The 18,874-nt window shown below is 38.2% G+C and overlaps 1 pseudogene; it reads left to right on the top strand.

Annotated features, from left to right (window-relative positions):
• The first annotated feature begins 6,804 nt into the window (after positions 1 to 6,804).
• Positions 6,805 to 12,420, top strand: LOC103747665 (annotated as a pseudogene).
• Positions 12,421 to 18,874: the final 6,454 nt, after the last annotated feature.

Genomic DNA, 18,874 nt, shown 5'->3' with positions numbered 1-18,874 from the left:
ATATATATATGTAGGGTCACAGACTTAATGAAAACTGACTCTCCTCTCCAAGCATCTATTAATTGCCAATAGTTCCTCAGCTAGGATTGGGGTTTCTAACCTACTTCCACATCTCCATACTGGAATTTTGCCTCACTTGATCTTACATAGGATTTTTGCAAGCTGTTATCAGTGTTATGAGTTCCTAAGAGTAATGTCCACCTGTCTGGAAAACACTGTTTCCTTCTAGTCATCCACCACCTCTGGCTCTTACAATTTTCTGCTCTCTCTTCCTCAATGATCCCTGAGCCTTGAAAGACAATGGTTTGATATAGGTATTCTATTCAGGGCTAAGCACTCTGAAATCTCTTACTCTATATGCTGTCCAATTCTGGATCTCTATGTTAATCACCACCTGCTGCATGAGGAATCTTCTCTGATGAGAAATAAAAGATGCATTAATCTCTTGTTATACCAATAAGTAATTAGGAGTAAGTTTAATACTGTTTAAAAGAATAGTGCTACTAGGTTCTCTCCTGTGGCCTGTGACCTGTCTAGCCACAGGTTCCTAGGTCTTATAACATTGTCAGGTATAGGCTCCATCTTGTAAAGTGAACCTAAATTTCAGTTCAAAATTTGTTGGTTACTCACATAACATATGTGCCACTATGTACCAGTGAGATTATCTTGCCAGGCCAGTTGTTATTATAGGCTGCAGGACTGACAGCTAAGCAGAGTTGATTAACTTTTGCCTCCACTCACATGTTTAATACATTCAGCACTGTGAAAGTTAGCAAATAGAGATAAAGCTTTGAAGTCACTATCAGCTTGATTGTTTCCTTACTTGTTCTACAACTCATGCATGTAGTGTCTTTAGCAATAAGGTCATACCATCAAGTTCTTTTTGGTAACCAAGAACAGGAGAAATGGCCAGAAATGTTTGAGGGTCTATGAGACCCCTGGACATCAACTTCAAAAGAAGCAGTCCATTCCTGGCATTAGGCTTTGTATTTGCTAGCCTATGCTGTCTAGTAGGGGCAATGTCACTGAGTTATGGGGTAACTTTTTAATCTTATATTGTATTATGTATATACTTTAATAACCTACTACTAAGTCATAGGTTTCCATATGACTTTTTCTAAAGATCTTTAGTGTTGATCACCCCTCTCCATACTCCCTCCTTTGTGCTACACTTCACTCCCCCACCCCATTTATTCCTTCCTACCTATTATTCCCCTTTCTACCTTTATATCATTTTTATATCATTGTATTATATCTGCCTTTCCTGAGGCATTGCCTCCATGGCTTCTTACTAGTTTCCTGACCTTTATACATTTTCCAATGAAAGCATGTGTATCCAAGGAGTCAAAGCTAACATCCACTTAATGATAGTGATCAGTGTTTGTCTTCCTGAGTCTGGGTTACCTCATTAAAGATGTGTTTTCAGTTCCATATCTACATGTGAATTTCATATATTTTTCTTGACAGTTGAATAACATTCCATTTGTAAATGCATCATATTTTTATTACTCACTCATCAACTGATGGAAATTTTGATTGTTTCCATTTCCTAGATGAAGCCAGAGGTACTGGAAAAGCAGTACATATTATTAAATAATGAGACATTACTCCAGTTCATAATTTTTATTTATAAAAATAACTCAATTCCTTGATTAAAATTGTCTCTAGATAGTCTAGAACTATTGCTACAGAGGTAATATCCTTCATATATCTTTTAGCGAGTTTGCTATTGATCTACACAAAACTACACACACTGACTCTTAGTCAGGCACGAACATCTGTGCCTGTAATAGCAGCACTGGGGAGGCAGAAGCAGAAGGACCAGCACAGGTTTAAAGCCAACGTGGTCTACAACAAGAGGTCCAGGTCTTTCAGTATTATACAGATAGATCATGTTTCAACATTAAATACTCAAGATGAATAATGTTTATGTTATATAATTTTCCTCACTTTTATTAGTTCTTTGATAATTTCATGTAGTATATTTTGATATATCACCCTGCTTCCCTAACTCCTCCCAGATCTACTCCCCTTCCCTATCCACCGAATTGTGTGTCCTCTTTGTGTGTGTGTGTGTGTGTGTGTGTGTGTGTTAATTTTTTATCCTGAAATTTCTTAACATTTGTTTGTAAGTTAATGAGACTTGTTTGGAGTCTTTAAATTCATATCATCCAAAAACAGAAATAATTTGATTGTATGTCGGATTATTCATCTTTTTAATGTCACTTAGTTCTCCTGTCTTACTGCTCTGACTAACACATCTACAGTGCCGAAACTGAGTGGTGAAACTGGCTATCATTTCCTTATTAGGGCAAATGCTTCAGTAATTCCTTATTCATTGTGATTTTGGCAATAGTTTTGCAAAAGATGTCTTGTATTACATTAAAATAGTTTCCTTCTATATCTAATCTGTTAAAAGATTTTATCATGAGGGGCTGGAGAGATGGCTCAGTGGTTAAAAACACCTACTTTTCTTGCAGAAGACCTGGGTTCTAATCCCAGCACCCACATGGCAGCTAACAATTGTCCGTAACTCCAGTTCCAGGGGATCTGACAGTCTCTTCTGTCCTCTGTGGGCATTGCATAGCACGAGTGCATTTATCTACATGCAGGCAATACATGCATACACATAAAATAAAAATAATAAATAAAATTAAAAAAAATATTTTATCATGAAAGGATGTTGAATTTGTCAAATATTTTCCTGCATCTATTAAAATACTCATAATATTTTATCTTTCATCTTGTTGATGTGAAAGGTTAATAGAGCTGCATTTGTGGAGATGTCTGTCTCTGGGCTACATCAACTTAAGTATGCTATATGAATTCTTGGTATGAAGTTGTAAAGAATTAGCGTTTTGCTGAGAATTTTAAAATCTATATTCACTAGGCTTATTGGTATGTGGGGTTATTAGGATTACTTTTGTCATGATTCTTTCTGTATTTTTGCCTGGTTTAGTATCAGGGAAATTTTAGCCTCACAGTGTGATCTTGGAAAGGGTCTATTCATTTCAATTTTTTGGAATGATTTGAAGAGAATTGTAAACAATTTTCTTTAAAGCCTGATAAAATTTCATACTCTGAATTTCGTCCCTGAAATTCTTTTGTTGGGAGCTTGTTAATTGCTAACAATCCTGAAATTTAGCAGAGATAAGATTAATTCATTGTCTTCTCATCTTTGGGAAAAATAAATGATTTCTCTCATTACAGAGTTTATATAAAGTGCTACCATGTAAATTTTATTCATGTGCTGGTTCATATACACAATATAAATTATGAGTAGAACACGTTTAACCCAGTATCTTGTAATTGCTTTAAATAATATAATTTTAATTGGGAAATCTATTATTATGAGTATGTGTTATATCTAAAATAATTTCTTTAATTCCTGCCTGTTCTGCTTTTCATCTTTCCCTGATCCCAGGGTAAGTTTCCACTGTCTGTCACCTGTGTCTTCACAGAATTCAGAGGCACATGCCCAGTGTTTATATTTCTCCAGCTGATGTGACTGAGTCAGTACTCAATTTCTGAGTACATTATCCTCTGTTTCTTGACTTTTTTTTTATTTGTATCATGTTTTCCAGAACTCTGTCTTTACAATATTCTTGCTGCTGTATAATCTCAACATAGGTTTGTCTTTTATCTAGAGGTATTTACTTTTTTGTTTTGATTTCAATTGGTTTACTGTTATTAGTTTCTGGCACCAGAATTCTGTTCCTAAGGAAATTAACAAGGACATATTAAGAGAAAGAAATCTGTATTACTTTTTGAGTTTTTGTGACAGATCTTGTTAATTTTTTTATATTGACTCTAAATAAGAATTAAACTACTCATTTAAATATGCCTATTTCTTAATATGTGTCATGTTATCTTTAGAGGACTCTGGAAAATACAGAGATACTTGCACCCAGTTCTTTCTTGATAATCAAACACATTGGCATGTTGTTATGCCATTTTCCAATATGAGGCTGATAATGGGATCATACACTGGAAGATATTTGTGGGATTTGAGGGGATAAGAAGTGCAGCTACTTCTACTGAATCATATTAAGAAATATGAACTTTATTTGAACTTAACTTTGTTTCACATATAATGCATTCATTTATTCTTTGAAAGTTTCATACATGTATATAATTTATCTTGATACTATCCAAGCCTTATTCCCTCCTTCTTACTCTCCTGGGGGGATCCTCTCCCCCAATTCATCTCTCTCTATGCACTTTTTGCTTTCTTTCGAAGAATTGTTGAGTCTCTCTATCGACCACTACCCTGTACAATAAGGAGATTCTCTGATGAAGGATGAGAGCAGGTCAGTGGGTCCATGGCATATTAGTAATTTGGGTGGAAGTTAATAATAATTGGATACCAAAGGGGAAGAAAATCTAAGCCAGGGCCAAAAGAACAACAGTGAATTTTCTCATCCACTAGCTGACTGATTGAACAGCTAATTCAATAAACACTACATGAAAATTGACTTTGGAGTATATGCTCTACAAAGTAGCTTATAGGAGACATAGCCCCTGCTTCCTGGAAGGCCACATCCTGGAGGTGGATAAAGGAAAATTCTCATATACAAACCAGCAGTAACAATACAGACAAACATAGACCTTTTGCCTGTTTATGAACTAGCAATCCCTTTTCCCAGAGCACCACTCGTTTAGACAATTGTCTGTTCCAACCATAAAAATTAAGCAAAAGTTAGGAAGCCAAACTAAATCACCTTTCCAAACATGAGCTTTACAAGACTTCCCTGTTTTACCTCTTACCTCTTGTAAATACTAAAAGTGTATTTCATTTATCTGAAACTCATCGCATTTCCTCCAGTTTCTCTGAAGTGCTTTCGGTCACTCCACTTCAGAGCCCTCCATGTGCTCATTTGCTGCTGCATCAGATTCACCTTCAATCCTGAGTGACAGATTTGTAAAGAACCCAATTAGAACCCAGGTAATGAGCCCTCCGTTGGCTCCCCAAATAGCCAAATGACTGTTTATTTTCATCTTTTGAATTAAGAAAGAGACAGTAAGTCAAGAAAGTTTAGAATAAAGAAGCACAAACTGAATTAGAAAAACACCTGTGCTCCTCATTCTATATTTATTTACCTGCTTTAATCCAATGCTGTTTAATGGGTACAAAGTGCTTTTAACACCCCAATTGTGTGTTACAAGCTTTTAACATCCCAATTGTGTGTTATAGCAAAACGGACTCTGTATCAAAACTAAGAATTAACAGGAGCGATAAATAGTAAAAAGCAAGGAAGAAAGGAATTGTATGTCTTTCTATACTTGTGTGCTTTCATATGAAGAAAGCATTTAAATAAGCATTTTATAATTATATTTATTATAAGTCTATACTATACATTAAATACACTCAGAGGTGATATTTGTAAAGGTTTGCATATCTGAGTGAAGGAGTTCCTCAGCAAGTTGAAACACTGGGTTAGCACTGAATGGCCATAAAGAATATCTGTTGTGTATATGTTTTTTTGTTTTGTTTTATTTTGTTTTGTTTTTCATAGCTCCTGAGAAACAGTTCCTAAAGGTTACATTAGATGTTAGACTAACTAGTTTCACCAGAGGCTCTATTAGACTCTGGGTGACAATCGCTTTGTTTTAATTACTTCTAAATTTGCAGTGACTGTAGGAATCTCTAATGATGTGAATATTTATTTTTTATATAAATATATTTTAATTGAGCTTTTTTAATTTCATACAACAGTTCTTAATCAAATTTAGATCTCCCCTCCTCCATCCATGCCGCCCCCATACCGCCATTGGACCTCATGTATTCTGCCATACATGTTAAGTCCATTCATTCAGGCATTTGTACCCAAATGTCCTTCGGTGTAAATTCTCTCACTGGAGTCTAGTCAACCCATCTAAAGATTTTATGTAAGGCATATTCTCCCTCACCCTGTAGCAATCAGTCTCCAATAGTTCTCAGACTACTGCTGGTCTACCACCTATTTCTCTCCTCCTTTTGGGCCCTTATTTAATTGAGTAGGCATAGGTCCTGTGCTCAATGACACCATTGTCACAAGTTCACATATGCAAGCTTCCAGTGGCATGAAAGCCTCTGCTTCCCTGTGCTCATGAACCAGCCCTGGCTCTTACACTTTTTCTGCCCCCCTCTTCCACAATGATCCCTGAGCTGTTGTATGGGGTTCTATATAGGAGTTCTATCCTATACTCTGCAGTCTCTTATTCTTTAAAACATGGCCAGTTGTGGCATTCTCTGTGTACCACACTCTGTTGTATAAGGAAGCTTTACTGATGAGAGTTAAGTGATGCAAGTTTTCTTTCTATCCCTTGTGCAGCTATGTTCCATGAGCCTTAAATGTAGAGGTAAACTGTAGATATGTCACCTTGTACTGGGCATCTCTCAGACATATGTTCTGTGTCTGACCAGTTGTGCAATTCTGCACTAGCCTCCATCTGTTGCAAAAAGAAACTTCTTTGATGAGTGTGTACATTATGCTTGTCTATAAATATAAGAATCCATATTTAGCATATAGTAAATTTCATTTGTCTAGAGATATGAAAGAAATGGAGTTTTCTCTAGGATCTATGTTCTCTCCTGCCATGTGTATTTAGCTGTGTTTACAGTGCCATCCATGAGTTCACTGCCACTGAGAGAACTTTAAGTCCAATTAGATAGCTTCTGACTACCCCCTGTATAACAGTGCCACTACTGCACCAATAGAGGTAGTTTGCCACACTGGTCATTATGGTTATTAGGCTTTAGGGTTGAGTTGGACCATTGATTGATTTTCTCCCTTGGCACTTTGCATATCACCATCTAGCATTATGCTAGCCAAACATCAGTTAGAATGCTTCCAGGTCAGTTCCTGCTCCATTGCTTCAAGTCCTGTATGAAACAAATGCATAGCCAACATCATCCTAAATGGAGAAAAACTGAAAGTATCCCCATTAAAATCAGGAACCAGATAGGACTGTCCACTATCTCAACTCCTTTTTAATGTAGTGCTTGAAACTCTTGCAAGAGCAATAAGACAAGAGAAGAAAATTAAAGGAGTACTAATTGGAAAAGAAGAGGTCAAATTATCTCTATTTGAAGATGATATATTATACATAAAAAATCCCCAAAATTCTGCTAGATAACTGATAGAAATGGTTAATACTTTCAGTAAAGTGGCAGGTTACAAAATCAGCTTACAAAAATCAGCAGCCTTTCTATATACCAATAACAAGAAATCAGAAAAAGCACTACAGGAAACCCTCCTATTCACAATAGCTTTGAAAAATAAAACATTTAGGAATAAGCCTAATCAAAGACTTTGAAAATCTCTCCAATGGAAATTTCAAATCTCTAAAGAAAGAGACAGAGGAAGACACTAGGAGATGAAAAGACTGACCATGCTCATGGATTGGTAGAATCACTATTGTGAAAATGGCCATCTTACCAAAAGCAATTTATAGGTTCAATGCAATCCCAACCAAAATACCCACACCATTCTTCACAGAGCTTGAAAAATATCATCCTAAAGTTCATATGATATCACAAAGGAACTCATAGCCCAAACAATCTTCGGCAAAAAGAACAACACTAGTGGGCTCACCACACCAGATCTCAGAGTATATTACAGAGCTATAGTACCACATGGTACTGGTATAAAAATAAGTACATAGATCAGTGAAACTTAATAGAAGAGCCAAACATGAGTACATGCAATTTCAGCTACCTGATATTTGATAAACACAGAGCACACAATTAAGGAAAGACAGCATCTTCAACAAATGGTGTTGGAAAAACTGGATCTTGACCTGCAGAAGAATGAAACTGGACCCTTATCTTTCACCCTGCACAAAAGTAATCCTCAAATGGATCAAAGACCTGAATATGAAACCTGAAACTCGGAGGCTGCTAGAAGAAAACATAGACCATACCTTCCAAGACACTGGTGTAGGAAAGGGTTTTCCAAATCAGACACCAGCTGCTCATGCACTAAGTTCAACAATCAATAAGTGGGACCACATTAAATTACAAAGTTTCTGTGGTGTTTGCTTCTAGGACATATGCTCTAAAGAGCTCACTGTCCCAGTGGTCAGTGATGTCCTTAGTAAACTAGAGCTGCTAAGTGTTTTGATATCTAACTTTCAACCATGATGAACTGTCCTTACCAACAGTGAAGCATTACAGGAGGCAGTGTGGCAGTGTTTTTTTAACTGGCTCCTGTTGTTTGGATGTTATACATGTCACTCAGATATATTTTTTAAATGTAGTATTATATAAGATGATCATGTGATCAGTAAAACGTATGGTGAAAAGTGCCAGTGGTAGTAACTTCATAACATCTCTAATTCACAGCATTATTTTATAATACACAGCCTTCTGCCTCTGTTTTGGGGATTGTTAGTACAACTCATCAAAGAAAATTATGTAATATAAAAATCATATATATGGTAATAACTAACCTTTTTTGTAGTCTGCACAAGATCCATAAAAGGCTGTATTTTTATTACTATTTAAACAAGTGATTAAATTTAGTCAGCACAGTGATCAAGAGTTCACAAGCATACTACTGAATTTTGGTGTGTATCATTTAAAACAGTTTGTGTGTTTCTTAATTGTGAAACTAATATCTTCTTGAATAATGTTCACTTGTCAGGAGAACTGTAAGAAATAAACTAAGTGGATATTGTTTGTTTACAGTAAAAAAATTCAAAGCTTCTGTATAGCAAAATAAACCACAAAGGACGGGAAGAGGAAACTCATTGAGTGGAAGAAAATCTTTATCAGCTACACATCAAAGAGAGGACTATCCAGAATATTCAACAAGCTCAAAAACCAAAGAAATGAACAACCCAATAAAAAGATGGGTGATAGACCTGAACAGAGTGTTCTCAAACAAAGAAATAAAAATGGCTAAGAAATTCCTTCAAAAGTCTTCCACATCTTTAGTAATTAGAGAAATGTAGATGAAAACCACTTTAATATTCCATCTTACCCCAGTCAGACTGGCTAAGATCAAGAAAATGAAAGAGTCCAAATGCTAGAGAGGATGTGGAGAAAGAGGAATGTTCATTCACTGCTGGTGGGAAAAGTGTGGAGAACCCTCAGAAAAGTAAAATTAACCTTCCATATGATACAGTTATACCACTCCTTGGCATATACCCAAAGGACTCATCATACTATTAGAGATACCTGTACATTCCTGTTTGTTGCTTCTCTCTTCACAATAACTAAGAAATAGAAACAACCTAAATGTCCTTCAACTGATGAAGGGATAATGAAAATGTGGTACATCCTCACGATGGAGTTCTATTCAGCAGTAAGAAAAGATGAAATAAGGACATTTGCAGGTAAATGGATGGAACTAGAACTAAGTGAAGTAACGCAAATGCAGAAAAGTAAGGACGTGTTCTCCCTCATTTGTAGATTGCAGCACCAATCCCTTATATGTGAGTATATAAATTCTGATGTAACACCAGGATCCAGGAAAATGGAAAGGACACATGAAGGTAAAAGGAAAAGAAAGAACCTGAAAGGGTGATAGTAGGGAACAGATGTTACCAGGGCAGAGTTGGGGAAAGTGGGAGTGTTCTGCAGGGAGGAGAGGAGGAAGAGACATGTTAGGGGCCATGGTGTGTTTGAGGGAGTCAGGAGAGGGAAGATGGTGGTTGTTATTTGGGGAGGGTTGGGATAATGGGGGCCCTGGGACTAAGGAAGTAGGAAAAAGCCCAGATAAGAGAAAAAAGAGAAGAGATGAATGAATCTTGGAGGCTAGGAAACCTAGAGGAAAAGGCGATGCCCTTGAAACTCAAAGAGAAATGCCCATACAGTATATGAACATTTGTGCATATGAATACCTCACATCTTCTTGGCAAGGAACACAGTGCCAAACAGAAGAGCTCTTCCTTTGAGTGGTTTGTGACGGTGGTCCAGGAGGCTCCCAAAATAACACAGGCTATTCCCAAACCTCTTAGTTATTGCCCAGAACTAGTAGATAAGACCTTATTGCCGAAGATGATGTGAATATTTAATAACCACGATTACTGTATAGTCCTCTGTCTTTTATCCTCATCACAAACAGTAATAGTAGCTGCCCTCTCTTCACAAGAGATGTCCTCTTATGATGAGAATATTACCTGTCATAACAGAGTCACAAAAGATTATAGTACCTTTCCATAGTACCCTTTAGATTTGACCTAGCTGGAAAGGTGAAGTCAGGGAGACTTGCAACATCTGACACTATGGAATACACTTCTTATACCTCATCTTTCTAACTCTCCCTCCAGCATAGTTTGTTTACTGAAACCACAGTCAAGGGTGAGCACACCACAGTCTTGCTTCCTGTAACTCAACCAAGTCAGTCATCACCTTACTTCTAACCTAACGGAATTCAGAAGGACTTGAAGCACTGGAATCAGTTTCTGGTCCCCAAACCCCTTCAGCTCCTACACATTTCCTCTTGCAGAAATCACTATTGTTAGTAAATTTCAGGTACTGCTGCTGGTTTCTAACACAGAAGTGCTGCCTGATAAAAATACTTTGATATGCTTCTGTAACTCCTTCCTACCTATTCCAATTCTGTCTTTATCATCTTTCAAGTACAGAAGAGGCCAGGTGGGATTATTACTCTACAAGTAGACAGGACCTGTGAAATACTCTCCAAAAAATTAAGTCATTTGTACAGCCAATTGTGAAGGGGACGATATCATGACAGGAACATGAGGCAACTGGTCACTACCTTGCCCCCAGTCAGGAAGCAGTGAGAGACAGGGCATTCTACCCAGGCTCAATTTGATTTCTGTTTCTCCATTTCATTCAATCTAGGACTATATCGCCCACATTCAGGGTAGATATTCCCAGCTCAATTAAGGCTATCTGGAAGCACCTTTACAGACACACCTAGAAGTGTTCCCCCTAGATGATTCTCAAGCCAGTCAAATTGACAATGAAGTTTAATTATCACAGAGCCAAGCATTCAATTGCATAGGCTTCAAATAGTACTCATTATGCGATCCTGGATAAAACAAAGAATCTTACTGACTCCAGACTGCTTATCTGCCTAGTTGAAGATGAGTTAAGTTGAATTTAAGTTCAGGAACGTAATTTTTTCTGTAAACAGATTGCAAATAGTAAAAATAATTCAATTATTTCTTCAAGAAACAGTGAATGGTGAGATGTAGAAAAGTCCCCAAATATTTCTTCCTAGAATGAAATAAAATATCTCAGGCAACAAGAGACTGGTGTGTTCTGTACAATATGATCAACTTTATCAAAAGCTTGTACCTCATAGATAATAAATCACTGCTCTCTTTGAAGGCTTTTCCTCCTAGGGAACTCCACTCTTCAAAATTCAGCATCCTGCCTTCTCTTTCCTTTCACACTAAGCATCAAGCATTCCTAAATAGCTCCTCTTCCGGGCATAAGGAAGATATCCAAAGAAACAAGAAGGCTTTGTAGGGTTGTTAATGGACGATTCCCTAAAGGACAGACCCTACCCCAGAGTTCAGGACTGCAGGCACACAGGTGCCTGGGTCCATTAAATTACAAAAGAAATTATCCATTAAGAAAGGTGATTTTAGCCACTATTTTCTTCTCTCGTCTCCTGATGCTCTTTTTACAATAATTGAGTCTGTTAAATTCTCAAACTGCATTGTCACTCTAGCCGTAGACAGCAGGCCAACTTCAATTTAAATATTTCTGGAGAGCATGTGAAGGTGGCAGTGACAACGCAGGTCTGGCTCCATTGCTGCCATGGCTGCCAAGGCCGAGTTATAGGACCCTGCCCTGCGGTGCTGGTGGGAAGCCCATAGCAGTCATCCGTGACGTCATGGAGGGCAACAGGGGAGCAGCAGTGAGACCACAGGTGGCTTAGCCGGCTTCTTGGGAGCAGGAGCAGCTTGCTCACAAGTCTATCTGGCAGGCATGAATTCATGGTATGAATTCCCTATCTCCTTATTTAAATGTGGATCCACGATATCTCGTTCAGGATACCGACGAGTTTATTTTACCAACTGGAGCTGATAAAACCCGGGGCAGATTTGAACTAGCCTTCTTTACCACTGGAAAAGGTTGCATGGCAGGGGCTGCATTTGGGGCAATGGACCGTCTTCAGCTAGGATTGAAGGAATCCCAGAACATGACCTGGTCCAAACCAAAAACTGTAGATTTTGAATATGGTGACTAGGCCAGGGGCATTTTGAGCTAATACTCTAGGTTCTCTAGCTTTGCTCTACAGTTCGTTTGGTGTTACCATTGAGAAAACACTAGGTTTGGAAGATGACCTCAACACAGAGGCAACCGGAACCATGGCTGGCATGTTGTGTAAATATACAGGTGGTCTTCGAGAAGTGGCAGGAGGTGGTCTGACAGGACAGACACTTACCAGCCTCTATGCACTATATAACAACTGGGAGCACATGGAAGGCTCCTTGCACCAACAGTCACTCTGAGATTCTGCCACCTCAGGAATAGGGGAGATTTCATAGCCATCCATACCTATAAGTTAGTGTGGAGTTATTTCCTCTCATGTACCTAGAGTTACTTTGAAAAATGGGAGATTCTGATTTGCTGTGATGAAGTTCATGGATGGTGCCCAGGATGGTACTGCTTGCCCTTAATGAGTTGAATCCAAACCCTTTTGTGGCTCACTGAGTAATGTATTCCCTTCTCCTTTGGAGATGGTCTTGTACCCTTTCTCTTTCCTACATCCTAAACTGGAATTTACTCTCAGAATTCAGGTCATACTTTTCAGCACTTTGTGACCATGTTTATTCATTTAAAATTCTGAAACTAATGTTGCCGTGTATTCAAAATAAAGGGTGAAAATAGAATAAATAATAAATAGATAAAAATAAATAAATAATAAATAAATAAATAAATAGTTTCTGGAACAGAACTCACAATATCCCTTCCCTGTGGTAGGGGTTAGTGATAAGAAAGGAGAGGCAGCCTCCATTTAGTGAAAAACTGCCTTGTGGTGATGCCTTATTGCCATTCTTATCTCCTGGACATTAAGTCAATGATGCAAATAAAAGCTTGAGCAGCTAGCTAAGAAGGCTTCACTGCAGGTCATGAAAGTAAGATTTCAAAGTTCCTCCCCTGCCCCTATGCCTGAAGATTTCATTCCACTTTATTACATGTCTGATGTAACAGCCAGTCCATTATTTATTGGCTGAATGAAGTTGAAAAGAGCTAAATTGTCTGATTCACATTTCCTTAATTTATGAAACTAAGCACAGGCTCTGTTCCATGTTAAATATCCCATCATTTCTTCTTCAACTGTTACTACTATTCTCTCTTCAGGTTGACATGGAAACTAAATAAGGCAACTCCTGCCACCAAGAAATAACATAGTCCTTTCAATGTGCCACCCATCCCGGAAAGTGCACATGAACCTGGCTCCCATTGTTGCAGATAGATTATGACCCTCAGCTTTTCCTCCACAGCCAGATTTTGTGGCTCTTACACTTTGCTCAATAACTGGTCAGCTCTAGGTGATGAATCTCATGCCAATTTAGCAAGAAAACCCACCACTCAGCTCTAGCTCTGGGAACAATCCCCTATTAAGTTCTTCAGACAATGCCCGCGACTGTTAGCTCATTTGAGACAAAGTTGAAAGCTACTTAGAATCAAGGTTGAGCAAATGTTTGGATGCAAAATGCAGTCCTCCTGAATGAGTTGCCAATTTATTTTTGCCAGTCTTTACTAGTTTGAGTTCAGTAAACAAAGGTATAGTACCCAAGCTGACAGCCGGGAAATTCCCAGGAAAATTCTAGTGTTCCAGCTTTCTGTCTGAAGGTTTAGTGAGTAAAGAATGACTGGTAGTAGACCCAACTAGCAGAGCCCAGCTGTGCTGGGTGTAGAGACAGACAACCGATGGGGAAAGCCAGGCAGGAAGAGTTAAGCTTTCAAGATCTCATTGTTAGAGGTCAGAAAGAAGGGGAATCTGAGCCTTGCCACCACCAGTGTAGCAGGTTGGTGAGGGCTGGACTCCAGATCTCTGTGCATCACACAGAAATGGGGACTGCATCTCAAATGTGGAGTCCGAAATGCCTAGGAAAGGAGAGAAAGAAGGCTGGCTGATGGCAAAACTGAAATTCTTGTCTTTCCTTATTCAACCTCTCCATTCCCATTTTGTACTTCTGGTCTGCTTTCAGTCCCCATTATCCTTCTCCCTCTAAGGAAGAGATAGTCTCATTACCATTATGTAGAATAATTTATTTAACTACACATGATGGTTCTATGTCTTACAGACAGGACTCTACAGTAATCGGAAGAAACATTTAGACAGTTATATTATTATATTATATATAATAAAGAACACTATATATGTGTGTGTGTGTGTGTGTGTAAAACACAAAGGAAAGCTATACATTGAAAAATATGTCCTTTTCCCCCTTCTTCCAACATAAAGTAAAACCAAGGGTGTAGGACAGATGTTTGTAGTCTCCATTCCCATAGAGAATGTGATGATGCTCAGCATTCATTCAATCATCAGAAAAATTAAAATGATAAAGCACATAAATGCTGTTCTAAGTTCACAATGTAATTAAAATGAGTGGTACCTACAATATCTTGAGGAAATGAAGAGTTCTCCTGATCAGTGTAGAAGAAATGGAAATGAATGGCTGATTTTCTTACCTACTCTGGCTTTTCCCTTAGTCACTGCTCTGGACTACCTATCTTACATGCTGCAGTTCGTTTAAGTCTAATAATAACCTAAAAAGCTAAGGAGCAACATCTCAGGAGAGGCAAAAGCTCCACCTACAGATCTGCTTTGTTCTTATATATTGCTGCACATACTTTCTTTTAAAATATCATTCTGGGGGGCTGGAGAGATGGCTTAGCAGTTAAGAGCACTGACTGCTCTTGCAGAGGACCCAGGTTCGATTCCCAGCACCCACATGGTGGCTACGAACCGTCCTTAACTCCAGTTCCAGGGGAATCTGAAGCCCTCTTCTGACCTCCGCAGCATTGCATGACATGGGTGCACTCATATACATGCAGACAATACACTCATACACATAAAATAAAAATAATAAAATATTTTTAAAAATCCTGATTTTTAGACATTTGGTAGATTGAAGCAATTGATTAATAGATAAGATATTCTCAGAAAGCATGTTCATTTCTATTTTGAGATTAATCATAAAATGGGATTATAATAGCATAAACTTTATTCTGGCCTGAATTCAAACACTCTCATGAGTCATCTGAAAGTACTATGGAGCCTTCTAAACATGTTATGAAGAATAAAGTCATGAGATGCTTCTTCTATATTTTAAATAGCGTCCCAATGTTGGACAAGATTGTTTTGAATCTTTCTCATGTTATTATGACATGTAAATATAGCTTAGATACTTCATATAAAATGTACTTTTGATGAACGTAAATAGATGATCTAGTTCACAAAATACTTTAGGGATTATTAGGGGGCTCTGTTCAGTGAAGCCGACTGTCCGTTTGCACATCTTCTAATGGAGGAAAATGCAGGAAAGGTAATACCAAAACCAAGTTGCATTTATAGTCAACTAGCTACATATACTACATGTCTGCTGTCAAAATAAGTACAATACTGCGAGTCAAAAATCTAGATTATTATTTTCTTTTGATTTTGTGCATTTCATATAATATATTTCATCATAGTTAGACCTCTCTCCCCTATCTGCACCATCCCATAGTCCTCCCAACAGATTTTATGCATCTTGTCATATATTTTAAGGTCTACCAAGTGAGTCAAGTTGGAGTCCCCAGATGGCCCTTGGTGTATATTCATCCACTGGGGCCTGGTTAGTCTTTCTAACACTTTTAAAAAGTGAAAAAAGTCAGCACTAATCCATAATCAAGATGCTGCTGTGTAGCCCATAAAAAAAATAGCTGTTGGGCCTGGAGAGATGACTCAGCAGTTAAGATCACTGGCTATTCTTGCAGAGGACCTCAGTTTGGTTCCCAGCACACATGGCAGCTAATAACCATCCATAAATTCAGTTCCAGGGGATCCTACACTCCCTTCTGACTTCCACGTGCATTGCATGACATGGGTATAGTTACACATATGCAGGCAATACACTCATATATATATATTTAATATATATATTAAATATGTAAGAATTTTTAAAAATCTGGATTATTAAACCAAGTTTACTACAGTTATAATGCTTGACAATTGTCCATTTATATTTTCTTTTACAATATCTGCCCCCTTGTTACAGAACATTCTACAGTGGCTCACTGAGAGGTCTCTTTGGCTTGACAATCCAGGGGCTTTTATTTGGTGCCCAGAGCAGCACTTTAAGGTATGCAGCTGGGGTGAGAATTTAGGAGATGAGACACTAATGAGGAAACTGAACTTCTCCAAGCCATTCAATTATCTGAGATGGAGCCTGTGATTTGCATGGATTCAGCAGAGTGGCCCAGCCTGAACAGTGGCATTCATGTCCTACACGCTTGTAAGCAAGCCAAGCACACACACTGGTGGGCCATCAATGGCTGTGATGGATGGATGGTATGTGCAAATAAGATTTGGCTCTAATGTTAAACCAAGGTCCATTGCCTGTTGGACCTGAATTTGTGTATGGGAAAATCAAACCAGCTCTACTATAGCAAAGGAGCAAGCTGTCAGGACATCAGCTGTTTTTGTTCATCCTGACTTGTAGGATATGAAAGATCTCAGACAGATCTTGTCGCTTTTCTCAATCTCAGAACATTTCACTGACAAAATTAAGATGAGAGTAATGATACACTAATTAAAAATCAAAAACAAGCTCTAAGAAAACACGTGGAAGCCAGAGAAAATCTCGCCCTCACTCCCATGAATTTACCACATCTTGCTATGTGAATGTACACACATATGGCAGAAAAAATATTTACTCTGAGTTAAACTCTCCCTGTTTTGTCTTTTACTTCTGTTAGCAGCAACATAAACTCCCAGATTAATATAATTGGGTAGCTAATGTTTTTAGCGTTAAAAAATTTAAATCTTAATCTCTGCAATCTAAGTTCCAATTTCATGAACAACAAAATCGCGATAAAAGATCTTAATTTAAAAAATTTTAGATTATATTTTATTTATTTACTTTATATGTATTTATGTCGGGTTGGCACAAGTGTGACATGGCACACACATGATGTTCACAGGACAACCTCTTTCTACCACGTGGGTCCAAGGGATTGATTTAAGGTGATCAGGCCTAGTAGCAAATGCATTTTACTCCTGAGGCATCTGGAAGGTCTGGACTCATAAACTGGCATTCACCTCTTTCATGTGATGACATCTTAAACTGTATCCATCAGGAGGGGCCCTATATACTCCTCTGTAGCACTTACTTCTACTCCTTGAATAACACTGTCTCATAACTCAGAAAACAAAACAATATTTAGGCGATTTCTAAATGGTTCAGTGGATAAAGCACTGCCTGATCAAGCATGAGGACATCTGTGCAGATCTTCAGCACCCACATAGGAGTTGGGTGTGGTAGCATGATTCCATAACTGCAGCCCTAGAGGAGAGAGACAGGAGGAACCTAGGATCTTGCTGGCTAGCTTGCTTACATAAATATGTGCACACATATATACCACACACACTTTTTTAAAAAAAATAATGTTTACTTTGACATACATGCCTTGGTCCACTTTTCTTCCTCTACTTCTGTATTATTGCCTTCAAGGAATCTGTGAACTCTGACAACTAATGCATGTGGACCATCTGCTCCCCTTCCCTGCTCCTTCTCAAACTGATACAGTCATACAACACTTTGTTTCTAGGAAAGGTTAGAAATTAATACATCCATGTTTCCATGTCCCAAATCCAACATTAGTTTCTATGGCTTCCGGAATATACAAAGTTGGTATTAGTACCTGATCATTCCCTCCCATCCTTCCCACTGTGAATTGGTTATGAGATTGTTCACCTTAACTTCATCATTATCCTTTTTCTACGTCCTCACTCTGCTGCCAACAAACTTAGAAGAGAAATTCCAGATCAGGACAAACGGAAAGACTTCCTTTGTCTGTGTGTGTACCTAGGTTCTTAATACTTCTGGAAAAATCCTAAACCATACTTTGAAGTTAATACTCTAGGCATCACAGGGCTTTTCCTGTGGGTCCAGTGGGAATTAATTACATCCTTGCAGCTCTCTACTGTTCCACCTGTCAGAGACTTCAGCAGTGTGGTGACAAAGAATGAGCATAAACAAACATCAAATATTAGCCAACAAATAGGGAATGCTAATGGAGGTCAAAAGAAGTCTCAAGGAGAGTCAGTTTTCTTTTACTATTTTGTTCTGGGGATTGAATTCTCATCATCAGACTTGGTGACAAGTTACCTCACCACTGAGCCATCTCACTGGCCCTTAAAGACATTCAAAGACAGAGAAGAAGTAAGACCAATTGTATGAAAAGTGAATAAATTGGGTGAATGGAAACCACTTACTACCAATAGATCTAGACAAGATACACCAAAAATAAATTTATAGATGAATATTCATTGGCAACATGATCAAAATGTGAAAATACTAGAAATCCGTGTGTAAATGTATATCAACTGTGTCAATACACAATATTGAAAAGGAATTTTAGAGAAATGTAATTTCTTTGTACCATAAATTGCTGCTGAGAAACCACACAACAGAAAGTAGCTTTCCATTTTGCTGTGGGTCTGCTTTTCCTATCTTGCATGATCTTAGTCAGAGTCTGATTAAGGCTGCTGCCATCTGAAGGCTCCCCGGGGCAATGAGTATGTCCAAGATATCTTCCTAGTCCATGTTCCCGAATGCTGCTCATCAGTAGGAACTGCTGACAGGAGCACCTGCCCAGAGCCTCTCCATTTGGCCTGAATTTATCTCAGTGCAGAAGCTGAGAAAATATTCCAACACATGAAGTGCAGATATTGCCAGGTGACTTGAG

The sequence above is a fragment of the Nannospalax galili genome, unplaced genomic scaffold, assembly GCF_000622305.1.
Source record: "Nannospalax galili isolate Female #2095 unplaced genomic scaffold, S.galili_v1.0 scaffold100, whole genome shotgun sequence".
NCBI classification, from domain to species: domain Eukaryota; kingdom Metazoa; phylum Chordata; class Mammalia; order Rodentia; family Spalacidae; genus Nannospalax; species Nannospalax galili.
The sequence above is the reverse complement of the archived record's forward strand: the minus strand, read 5'-3'. Positions and strand labels throughout refer to the sequence as shown.